Source organism: Monomorium pharaonis, chromosome 5, assembly GCF_013373865.1.
Source record: "Monomorium pharaonis isolate MP-MQ-018 chromosome 5, ASM1337386v2, whole genome shotgun sequence".
Taxonomy (NCBI): domain Eukaryota; kingdom Metazoa; phylum Arthropoda; class Insecta; order Hymenoptera; family Formicidae; genus Monomorium; species Monomorium pharaonis.
The window spans coordinates 19,320,945-19,333,889 of record NC_050471.1 but is presented as its reverse complement, the minus strand read 5'-3'; the positions used below and the strand labels follow the sequence as shown (position 1 = coordinate 19,333,889).

At 31.1% G+C, this 12,945-nt stretch overlaps 1 long non-coding RNA gene across 1 annotated transcript; it reads right to left on the bottom strand.

Moving 5' to 3' along the window:
• Positions 1-4,373: 4,373 nt before the first annotated feature.
• LOC118645495 lies at positions 4,374-12,387 on the bottom strand. Its single transcript, XR_004963196.1, has 2 exons — positions 7,130-12,387; positions 4,374-7,024 (listed from the first exon to the last, which is right to left on the bottom strand). It is a non-coding gene; the product is annotated as an uncharacterized LOC118645495 (long non-coding RNA).
• Between the last annotated feature and the right edge of the window lie 558 nt (positions 12,388-12,945).

The window sequence follows — 12,945 nt, the reverse complement described above, 5'->3', positions numbered from 1 at the left end:
ATTATGGAGTTTCCAATTGGTTAACACATCTTGACACATATATATCCAAATATGCACGAAATGTAATAATGTGCATAGAACTTAATTAGAACAAAGTGTATATAAAAGTAGGATTATTTTATTTTTCAGTATCATGCCTCTTGACATTTTTTAATAGTAACTGCATTTTTATCCGTTCAATCTCATTTATTGCCGCCATGGTTAATAACTATTTAATTGTTACCACATATAGCCAATTAGCTTACATAGTTTTCAAACCGAGTACAGATTGTTGGCAATTGAAACGCAATTTGTACAGCCGTGTGCACAAAAGTATCTAGGAATATTGCAATTAGAAAGCATTGTAATTTTTAAAGTAATTTTTTAATCTTATAATTTAATATTGTAATCTGTATTTCATGCCTTTTTTACGCGAGGAATTGTATCACTTACCATTATTTATTTTATTACGAAAGAATTATATAAATTCGGTGAAAGATTCCACATTTTATAACGCAACATTTTAATGACAATTTGTTTAACGACGAGAAATTTTGAGCAATTGACAATAAAAGGTATTATAAAAAGATTGGCGAAACAGGGGACACATCGGGGCCTGAATAAAAAGCGGAATGCTAGCAACTACGTCACAATTCGACGGTGCCACCTCTTTCGTCTATGTTGATTAGAGGTGACACTTGCGGAGCCTTAAATTAGAGACCTGTAGATGCTAATTGTATTTACGAGACTGCTGGAACTGTGCGCGAAGATTAATATTTCTAAATTTCTACCCTCTCGGTAAAGACTTGTACTTAATATCTCGGTCCGCGCAAATACTCGCACGTAATTATAAGATAAGACTCTGGAAGCAATAAGAAACGTATATATGACCATTGTTGTCATTATTACGTTTATCACGGATACTCAGTTGCGCGCTCTCTTCTTCCCTTTTGTCTATCTATCTATATTAGTAAGCAAGAAACATGTGAGAATTTAAGAAAGTAATAGTTAGATAACGTTTGCTCGTAACTCAGATATAGTAAACATGACAAATTTTCTGACTCCACTGCTGCTGCGTAGTTAGTTTTAAAATTGGGTGATGGGAGAGGGAGGCTTTGCTTTAATAGAGTAAGTCTAAATGGAAAGAAAGCTAATAAGTTTCTATATCTACCTCCTGTATACATTTATATTAGCTTAATAAGCGTAAATTTTTTCATTTTATAAAGTTGAGCTAGATCTGGATAAAAGATTTAATTACAGTCTTTCCTATCATCGATAAAAACAAGTGTGGAGCAGACAAAATAGATCAGTAAGTGCTTAGTGTGATTCTTTATTATGATTAGTTCCTACTTCTAGATCCAGCGAAAAACTAAAGGCAAGAACCAATTATATTAGAAATCATTGAGCGCGTACTGATTCGTTTTATCTGTTGAATGCACCTAATATTCCAACATATAGGTCCATTTTCATAATATGTAGGAACTAAGAGGTTAGGTCATCTATAATTTCTAAGGGCCAGTTTCACAAACGTTGGTTAACTGCTAACGGGAGGTTAATAGATTTTCTGTCTCTCCTTAGGTAGTAATATAGAGAAAGATAGGTAGTCGATTAACCTCCCGTAGCAGTTAACCGACGTTTGTGAAACTGGCCCTAAGTTAACTAATATACTTTCATAAACTTAAACCAAAAATTATGACTATATGTCATAATTTTTAATTAAAAGTTTAATCTTTAGAGGGCTGGCATTTTTCCATTGAAATTTTGTACTTTTTTTTTGTTAAATTTATACCAACATTTTTCACACAATTTTCAAGTTTATTGCTAGCTTATGTATGAGCCACCCTGGTCCAGTATGGTATGGAAATTTTCAAAATTTAAATTCTGATGTTTCTAGGGGTTTTTAATGTCACTAATCACGATTTTGAGATTAGATTATTGAAATTTTACACAAAAACACTATCGCTACTATAAAACGCTACTATAAAATAAATAACAGCAGTTAACATTATTATGTACAACTTTCCTTTTGTGTTACCCAGAGCTAATGACGTGGACGTAGAAAATTTTGTAGCTCTGGTTGATTTTCTTTTTTTTTTTTTTTTTTTTTTGCTTTTAAACTATATATATTTATCTTGTAATATTGTGCATAGCACTTGTTTTGAGATATTTTATACGAAGAAAACATTACCATAAATTCAAATTTAAATGTATAAATTAATTTGTCCTTTATATTTTATTTTCGTAAACAGACAAAAATGGAAACAAAATTTTTTAAATTTATAAAACAAAGAAAAGCAAGAAGCTACAAAACTTTCTACATCCACGTCATTAGCTCAGGGGCTCAATTCTGTAGCGCCTACCGACAACTATCGATGTTTTTTATACGCAGATATTTTATATGGCAAAAAACTTGTGCAACGACGCCAATAGTTGTCGATAGGCGGTACAGAATTGACCACCAGGGTAACGCAAAAGTTGTGTATAAGGGTGAGGTCCCATGGAGCGGATTTCGCGGAAGTGGAACAAGCGGATCACCAATCACGGAACCGTTTGACGGAATTATTAAAAGGGTTCTATCAGAACGATCTCATGATTGGTGATCCGCTCGTTCCGCTTTGGCGTAATCCGCTCCATGAGACCTTGCCCTAAGAATATAACTGCTGTTGATTTAGAGTTATGGTGGTAGTACTGATTTTGTGTAAAATTTTGATAATCTCTAAATTGTGATCGAGAACATCAAAAACCTTTAGAAATATCAGTTTAAATGAGAAAAATTTCCGATGTCTGTCATACTGTATCGGATTGGGTGGTTTATATGAGCCAGCAACAAGCCTAAAAACAACATAAGTTATAAATTTTACATGGAAAAAATTTAAAATTTTAATAGAAAAATGTCGATCTTTTAAAATAAAAGTATCTAGTTTAGTGGCTAGGTGTCCCACATATAATGGGACACCCTGGCCCTCTAAAAATTAAGAAAATGTTATCAGCTATTTCATTATTCTATCTTTTTAGTTCATTAGATCTAATTGTAAACAAAGATAAAATTTATTAGCGTTGATAGCGTGTTCTTCGAACACGTATACATGTAACCTTTAATTTATTTAATTTTAAAATTCTAATCAATCTTAATTTTTAGTTAATCATATATATTATGAAAACGGACCATAGAGACTACGTGATTTAATTTCGCCTTGATTCAATTTGGGCTTGATCCAAAATATGAATTTTATTCTTTTACTAATTTTACTATTTTATTTTTGTTACGTGTGCGTAGAAAGTCGTCTATTAAGCCAGCGATACACGATGCTTGTTTTCATGCTGGTTTGTTTGCTGGATGGAAATACTCTGTCTTGATTGGTGCATATACATCTATCTTCAGAAATGCACCAATCAGGACAGAGTATTTCCATCTAGCAAGTAATCCTGTACGAAAACAAGCAACGTGTATCGCAGGCTTTAATTGTTTCTTTTCTGTTCGAAAAATCACTAATTTTCTATGAAATAGTTATTTCACACAAATAGTTCACTATTTTTGTTCTGCTAATAGATGGCGTGAACAGTACATTAATATTTTTAATATTAGATAAAAGATTCTATAATAAGAGTTGCGACAATCGGATTCCAACGATTGGTCTGATAACTTTGATCTAGTCGGTACATTTCGGAAAGCTTTGTGCACTACGCTTCAATGATTCGTTCCATCCCCCTAGCGAGTTTACATAGGATATGTAATATATCCTATGTAAACTCGTTAGAGGAATGGAACGAATCATTGAAGCGTAGTGTACATTTTTGGAAAATAAGCATGTTCTTTTTTGCTGCACTTCTGAACTAGTGCAATAAGTTAGAATGAAATAAATACACTTAGGCCGGTATTCATAGTCGGATCTTATATTTAAGATCATCTTAAGTACTGTCTTAAGATGCCATCAACCAATCACAGAGCCGTATTAGCATCTTAAGGGGATGCTGGACTGCTTTTCAAACTTGATTGGGGTCGATAATGTAGAGTCATTCGTGCACATCATTAATAAAATTTCGTATATATTTCTTTTATAGATTTGGAAATTTTTTTCTAGAATTAAAGTACACATATTAATATCAATCTGTGAATTGGATTTTATATCAAGAAACAAAAATTTTTTTTTATATTACTCTACTTACCGACTTTTTCCGAATCCGCACTCACACATACATACAAGATTTTCATTAAAAGAAATCATTATACTGAAGCGTCTAGGCTCATTTCTAAAAGCACAGAATTGTTCTTTCTTTTAATGCAATGTGCGAGGCACGCTTGTTTTGAACGTACAAAGTCTAAAACTTTTATATGTAGTAAATATTTTCACGAGTCGACTACAGGAATCGATCACAAAACTGTAATTTTTTAATTTTTTTCGTTTTTCATATAAACTTGTGTACTGCGCACTCCGTTAGTGTCTATATTTTAATTCTGGAGAAGGATTTTTAATTCTGTGTAATCAACAAAAAGATTTTTTAGAAAAACAATAATCGCGTTTAATTGGTAAAACAGACCCATCTCCAGCATCCCCTTAAGACATTGCTTGAGACGATCTTGAAATAAGATTTGACTATGAATACCGGCCTTAATCTCACCTCACATAAATGTATGTTGTCAGTTGGTGTCTAATTTTCATGTTCTTAATCCATTAGGCTCGACGCACCGGATCTTTTGGAAAAACTTTAAATATATATTCATCTGTAGATTTATTATTGCAGAAAGGAGTTGAATATCCGGTTATTTCCAAACTTTTATTATTATATTTTGCTATATTGGCCTGTGTCACGTATCCCGTTCTTTCTACGCATGCATTTATGCAACAAACATTGCTTATCTCTTTTTATCCGCCATTTTTTATTTGGATTGTCGCAACTCTTATTATAGGATCTCTAATTAATACATTTCCGTATACTTCTCTCGTTTTTTGCATGCTTGCCTTCATTATTACACTCACGGTACGCATATAGTAATGTATACGAACTTTTACAGAATTAGCGACGCTTCGTCGCTTTTGCAAACCAAATTTTAGCTAACCTATCAATTCGTGTTAATTTACTCAACAAAGACATCAGTCACATCATCGATATAAAGAAGCACTCTAAATATCAACAATAATTGACATTCATAATTATGATAAATTTATTGCATTTCTTAAAAGACAATCACAAGAATTTCAAAGCAAAAAATCAAAAGTTTTGGTGACAGAAGCAATTTTAAAAATCCTTGACAAAGCTCTTGATCATACATATTTACAAAGATAAATATTAAACAATTTTTTATTTGTTACAAAACTATTTAAAAATAAAGTTTTTTTATTTGCAGAGAATCACCCTAAACCCGCCTGCCTTTCTTTCCTTCGTACCTTTCTTTCGCCTTTACCACTTTTTACACACTTGTAATAAAAATAGTATATTGTGTTACAAGTGAAGAAAATCTGCTATTTCTCAATACTGAATACATTTATCCGTACGAGAAATAGCTGATTCATACCAGTTGCACATACTATTTTTTGTTATGAGTGCATAGAAAATGGAGGCGAGAAGGGGTTTGGAGCAAAAGATGGAGGGTTTAAAATTGAGAGCGAGGGGTCTGTGGGGGACGAAGCTCTCCGCAAATGAAAAAAACTACTTCTATATAATTATAAATAAAATATTTTAGTAATAAATAAAAAATTATTTAGGAAATTAATTTTTTATTTTTATGAACTATATATATAAGGCATTTCTTAATGGCTGTCCTAACTTTTTGTTATAACAGATGGGATTACCGACCGCAACCTTAATACACACATGTACGGCCTGTGCACAGACATATGTCGTACATGTGTATACTAAGGTTGCAGTAGATAATCCATCTCCCATAGTAAAAAGTTGGGACAGTCATTAAGAAACATCCTATATATTAAGTATAAAGCTGGGTATACACTTAGCGAATGAACACCGAACGAACAATGAATGCGAACTTTTGTTATTGTCATTCGCGCATGAACTCTCTTTGATGTACCGCCTCATGAGGGAATCGAGCTGAACGCGAATCGAACATTCTATTCGCATTCGCTTTGGCGTATACATTTGCCGAATAACAATAACGAACGTTCGCGTTCGCTGTTCGTTCGGTGTTTGTTCGCTAAGTGTATACCCAGCTTAAGAATAATAATAATACTAAAGCTATCGTTAAAATTTTCGACTTTTTGTTTAAAAATTCTTGTGCTTGCTTTTTGAGAAATGCAATGAATTTTTCATATTTATGAATGTTAATGTTGTAATATAAATGCTGTTTTCCATTTACATCAAAACTCGGATAATTCTCACTTGTGACGTCATAACTCATCAGTTAAATGCACGTTCCTTTTGCAATTTCACAAGTGAGATTCAACTGAGTTTTTTCCTACAATCTGAGCAATTTCACCGTGTGCTTTACTGAGTCTCGCATACTCACTTTAGAAGTGAGTTTATATATTGAGATAATTTTGTCATTAAAATAAGCGTGATCATTTGCATGTTTCTTTAAATCACTGAGTATGACGTCACTATCTGAGTATAAAATACTCACATTACTGAGTGACTCAGTCTCACTTTCAGACAAATGGAAAGCAACAAAAGTCGATAATACGTGAGTTTGTAATATTTTCGTAAAATATGTCATATGCAATGCCCAGCATTGCATTTTCAGAGAGTGATTTAATTTTGTTTTCAGCTTTTTAGTCTATAAACTTGTTGTAAACATTTAAATATTTATATTTATCTTTTGATTTCTGTGGCAAAATATTCTCTGTACTTTCTTTCGTTGTTTGGATGATGTCTGAAGATGTAAGTTTGCTGTCACTTGTGGGAGTTTCAGATGTTATGATTATTTTGGTATTCATTTTTACTTTTACTATGCTCAAATTTAATGCGGCTTTGATATGATGACATGATGTTTGATGTTTGTGCGACACGAATTGATAAGTTATCTAGGCTTAGGTTTGCGAAAGCAATAAAGCGTTGAGAATTGCTGTATTCGTGTTGCGAAATGACGTGCCTGTGATACGATATGAGTGTGGGAATGAAGGGGCAGATGTGCAACAATAATTAAGCGTGCGGGAATAATTGTACGAAAACGATTTCTGCACGATTATTCCCGTACGCTTGATTATTGTTGTTTACTCACCGATTGGTGAAGAAATCTGTGCGAGAAAACTATCTGTGAACAATTGGCTTTGCGGCCGGTAGAGGGTCACGAAAAGAATCACTTTCGACGCACATGTAACAAAAAATAATATGTGCAACTCGTGCGGCTCGATTATTGTTCACTCATGTGAGTGAACGCACTCGCCTTCAATTCGTGCGTCCATTCCTCGCACTCGTGAGCAATAGTCTTTTTCCCGCAAATATTATATTAATAACTTTGATAATTTTGCCTGTTAATATTTTCTCTTAAAAGAACAATTTTTTTAGAGTTTTTTTTATTTAATATGATGACTGTACATACATTAAATTCGAACAAAACAACGGAGTTAAATAATTGAAAATTACGCGTACATTTCGGTTACAGTATTTTCAGGACATTATGTGTAGGTTTTAACTTGTTTTTTTTTTTATTCTCTAATCCGGATCCGCATGTGTAGTGAAATAACGAAAGTGTAATAGGCCGGGGTCTCCGCCGTTTTTCCAGAACTGTACAGATAACTACGTTCAAGAGACGGGTATTAAGCGACCTTACGTAGCGCATAATACTATGGCCAGTGCATCAACCTATGGTAATCGTAATATTTAACGTGTCGTATACCTAATCAACATTGCCAAAAATAGATTTAGTCTACGTACATAGGATAGTTAAGAACGTACACAAAAAATTTATAGCATTCCTTATTCTATTCTCTCACGTCCATTTTCTACACACTCTCTCCCAGTCTTTCTCTTTATTATTTTCCTCTCGTTCTTTTCTCTGCTATTTGTTGTGTACACATATACATTGTCCATTTCTCTCTTTTTTTTCTTCAAAATTTTATTTTCTATTATTTTCTTTTAATCCTTCTCCTTCTCTTCCTGTTGCGGAGACCTTCGGAACATTCTCGTCAGATTTTGGAAAAAACAGCTTGCAGCAGCCCACGGAGTATCTTAGAATTAGTTATCGTCACAGGAGCCTTATAAACAAATGCTTTTCCTTGTTGGAAACGCCGTTTTTCTCGGCTATGAAGTATTTCATCGATCTCTATAAAAATATCAATAATTTACAAGATGACGAACGTAAAATTTAAAGCAAAGAGTTTTAAAAAGTTGTTTGATAAATGTATTTTATTTAAAAACAAAAAAACGCGTTGAAAAACAAAATTTACCACAAAATTTTATTGGATTTTTTCTAATAACCGTAACTTTTAAAATAATAATTAGATTAGAACGGCGTTAATATTCGGAAATTAACCCTTCGGTACACGATACGATTTTTCATGCTAGATTGCATACGAGACATATCAATACGTGTCCTGATTGGCTCGAATGATTATGTCACCAATCGTAATCCAATGAGGATAATAAGACGCCTTGTATGCGATCTAGCATGAAAAATCGTATCGTGTGTCGAAGGCTTTATTCTGTAACTATACTTATGTTGAGAGAGAATAGAGCTTGAAATTTCCTTAAATATTTCATGAAAACTACCCTTAATGAATGTTTTCGTGCATTTTGTTAAATTCAATCAGTGTGTATTAATATGTTCTGCACATTAGTCATTACGAATTTTAACCAGTTCACTAGTAATGACGCATATATGTGCACTATGAATATTTCTTCCAATTTTCAACGGATTTGCATAAAGCTCAAAAAATTCCTTGCAAATAAACTATTGTGTAAAATACATAATTATTAGCCAGTAAACCGGTTAAACGTAAGTTTTTATATTATTAACATAAAATAAATCAGTTTTGTGTATAAAAATATTTTATACTAATAACAGTGTTATAAACATTTTGTTATTTTTTTTTTATATATTTCAAAAGATAAATGAAAAGCAAATTAAATTCACAAACAATCGTATATTTATATGATTATGAAATGGGATAAATTCTTAATTATGTAATGCTTTTTACATAAACTTTTATAATTATTTCAATTTTTCATTGTTTACGCTTTACATGTAGAAGCGGAAAATTTAATTTATTGTTTATATGTATTAATATGATTTTGAAATAATACTATTTTGGTGAAACTTCCGAAAACGCCCATGTTTCGATTTAATTTTAATTTAAAAAATAGGTTTCTTTTAGATAAAAAAACATTTAAAAATTTGAATTAAACAAATTGGAGCATGGACGTTTTTGGAAGTATAGCCACTGACAAAATTTTGTTTAAATAATATTACAATATACAATATTACAATATTAACATATAGACTCATAAATTGCTCTTATATATTGTTTTATAATATATTATACTCTTCGCAGCAAAAGATGCCTCTCGGAGCGCGTATAAGCAGGGCAGAGTGGGGAGAGCGTAACATTTTATGCCATACACATGGCATGCTCGGGTTCATAAGTACTATGAGTGCTTTTTGGCAAGCGACACAATTGACACAATGTAACACAGTGTTGCTTTTCTATTACATAACACGATACATTTCGACACAGCTGCTTAGCATAATTTCCAGCAACGTACACAGGCGACACTGTAGCTGCTTTCCATTTACATCAAAACTCAGATAATTCTGACTTGTGATGTCATAACTCAGTTGAATGCACGTTCTTTTTTTATTTTGACGAGTGAGATTTAACTGAGTTTTTTTCCTACAATTTGAGCAATTTCTGGACTGTGTGCTTTACTGAATTTTGCATACTCACTTCAAAAGTGAAGTTATGTATGCGATAACTTTGTCATCAAAATAAGCGTGATCACTTGCATGTTTTTTAAATCACTGAGAAATAACGTCACTATCTGAGTATAAATACTCACATTACTGAGTGACTCAGTTTAACATAAATGGAAAGCAGCTTGTGTAACACAGTGTACGACACAGTGCTTTCCAACTGTTTCTGATTATGACAGAAGTTGACATAATTGTACACAGCATTTTAGTCATGTGTTACACGGTGTCGTCTGTATATGTTGCTGAAAAGTAACCTCAGTAGCTCTGTTGAAATTTGTTATATTGGGCGCGTTCAGCAGACGGAGCGGATCAGTGAGCGCTTCGTGATTTTCTAATATGATTCGTTCTTGCCTTTAGTTCTTCGTTGGATTTAGAAGCAGAAACCAATATCATAGTGAAGAATCACTGAACACTCTCTGATCCGCTTTATTTACCGAACGTGTCCAATGGCTGCGTTCAGCGGAAAAAAAATGCTCAGTGAGCACTTTATACTGCGCTCCCAACAGTTTGCAATTTCTTTTGAACGCACTTTTATCATAAAACGATGCCATCGTCAAGGCACCGACCATAATGCACATTCATAACCTGTAAACAGTGATATTGTTCTAAAAAGAGCATATTTTTAGTATGATGAAAAAAATGGTGACTGTTTAGCAAACATAAAAGTATGAGCCGCTACGTAGCGTTCAGTAGAAAACCTTACAACAGTTTCCACCACTACTCGGTTGAACGCAACCATTGTGTGGTAATATGAAAGCATATACAACGACACTGTATTATTTATATATCAACTGTGTTTGGGAAATATCCTATCTCTTGTCAGATTAAGTATTATACACATACTGTATATCATATTCCATTTAACTATGGCAAATTATATTAGAGTATGACAACCTATGTGATGTGTGTCTCATAAAAAGAAAGCAGGCAATATTTATTTGTTATTACTTATCGTTTATTTTTCTTCGTTTGTTTTTCTTCAAAGGTGATAACAGTGCTTCCGAACATTCGACAATATTCTATGCTTCTGTCATCATAAAACTGTAAAACTTTATGAATATTAGCAGGAAAATGCACTCGTAACGTGATAATCCGTTTAATGCGTATTTTGACTTCTATCAATATTTCGCGTCATTTGTTGCTGGCAAGATCCATTGATGAAGAGCGTTAGTAAGGTCTTCGCATGGTCAGTCATTTTTGGTCCATTGATTAGTACACGTCGTAACACGGATCATATCTGTAGTTGCGTGCGTGCGTGCGTGTGTGTGTGTAAATTACAGCCTTAGACCATATACTACTGAATCGCACATTGCCTATGAAAACTATTACTGAGTAAAGGAAAAGAGGCAGCGCTTTAGTGACATATAGAGTGTATCTAAACTGGCGCGAGATTTTTTAATAATAAATTTTTTGTAACAAGTTGAGAAGAAAATTTTAATACAAAAATGTCGAAGTTGTAATAATTTTCAAATAAGAGTTTAAAGATTACGAATGACAGGGCTAGAATTTCGTGCGCTCAGGGATATGGTAGTGATAAAGGTGCTTTCAAGTGCATTTGACAATAACATCTTTGTTCAATAAATTATTAAACGAATATGCCATAAAAGTTTCATTAAGAAACCAATTTTGTTCATTCATAATAAATTTGTTATAAAAACAATTCAAAATGTTTTTATTAAAAATTTTAATATATATATACTATGTATCGATATCAATATTTATTTTCTTATAAAAAATATTATTAAACTTGCGAAAAACTATTAAAAATTTAACAATTTTTTTGAATTTGATATTGTATACAATATCAAAAGTATCAATATCACAATAAAACAGTTTTAACGTTTTCTTCGTGTAATTAATAATATTTTTTCAGAAGGTTAACTGTCACTACATTTATTTGGTTCATATGATAAATCTCTACGGCAATGGATAAAAATATTTTTATGATTGAGATTGAATTTGTCGATAAAATAACATCTATATCAATTACTTATTCAATCTCGTTATACATTAATTAAACTGCATCAAAATTTTTTTCTAAAAATCTTATAATTTTTCTAAAAAAATTATAAGAGAATTTAGAGAGAAAAGGAAGAAATTACTATAAAAATAGAAGAAAATAATAATAAATAAATTGAAACAGGCGTACTGCTTTAAAATTCATGAAGATTAAAGAAATATTTTAAATATTTAATACATATTTTGTGAATGTTGTTAAACTTTACTAATATTAAAAATTATTTATTTACAAATAAACAAACGATTTAATAAAATTAACATAAACGTAGCGATGTAATAATATAATTTTATTGTTTTGCAAATTATTACTATCATTTCTTCTTCGGGGTAATTCCATTAATTACATTTTTTAATATTGACAATACAAATAAATCCAAATAAAAACAAACAAATCCAACAGTATTAAGAAAGACATTTCCCAGACAGCATACAATATTTATAAAATATTTACAAAATATTTATAATATTTATTAGAATATTCTATAAATATTTATCCAAATATTTTATAAATATTTTTGTGGTCTTAGATTTGACAGATTATAAAGATTTATTACAAACATTATAAAAATATTTTTGAAATATTTATTTATAAATATTTACAAAATATTACTACAAATCTTTATTTCTTATTTATCATAAATATTGTATAAAATATTTAGTCTATATTTTAATAATACGTTGAATAAAAATTTTTTCTTTATGTATATAAAATATGTATAAAATATTTATATATTTTATACATATTTTATATACATTTTATTTCTATTTTTTTAAATTTTTTCTTTATGTATATAAAATATGTATAAAATATATAAATATTTTATACATATTTTATATACATAAAGAAAAAATTTAAAAAAATAGAAATAAATATTTATAAATATTTATCATAAATATTGTGTGCTGTCTGGGTTGTATTAGTCATTAACCGTTTATAATGTTTTTGTCGACTGCCATAGAGATTATATGAATTAAATAAATGTAATGACAGTTAATCTTTTGGAAAAATATTATTAATTACGCGAAGAAAACGTGAAAACTGACTGTGTACATCAAATACAAATAAATTTTTTAATTTCTAA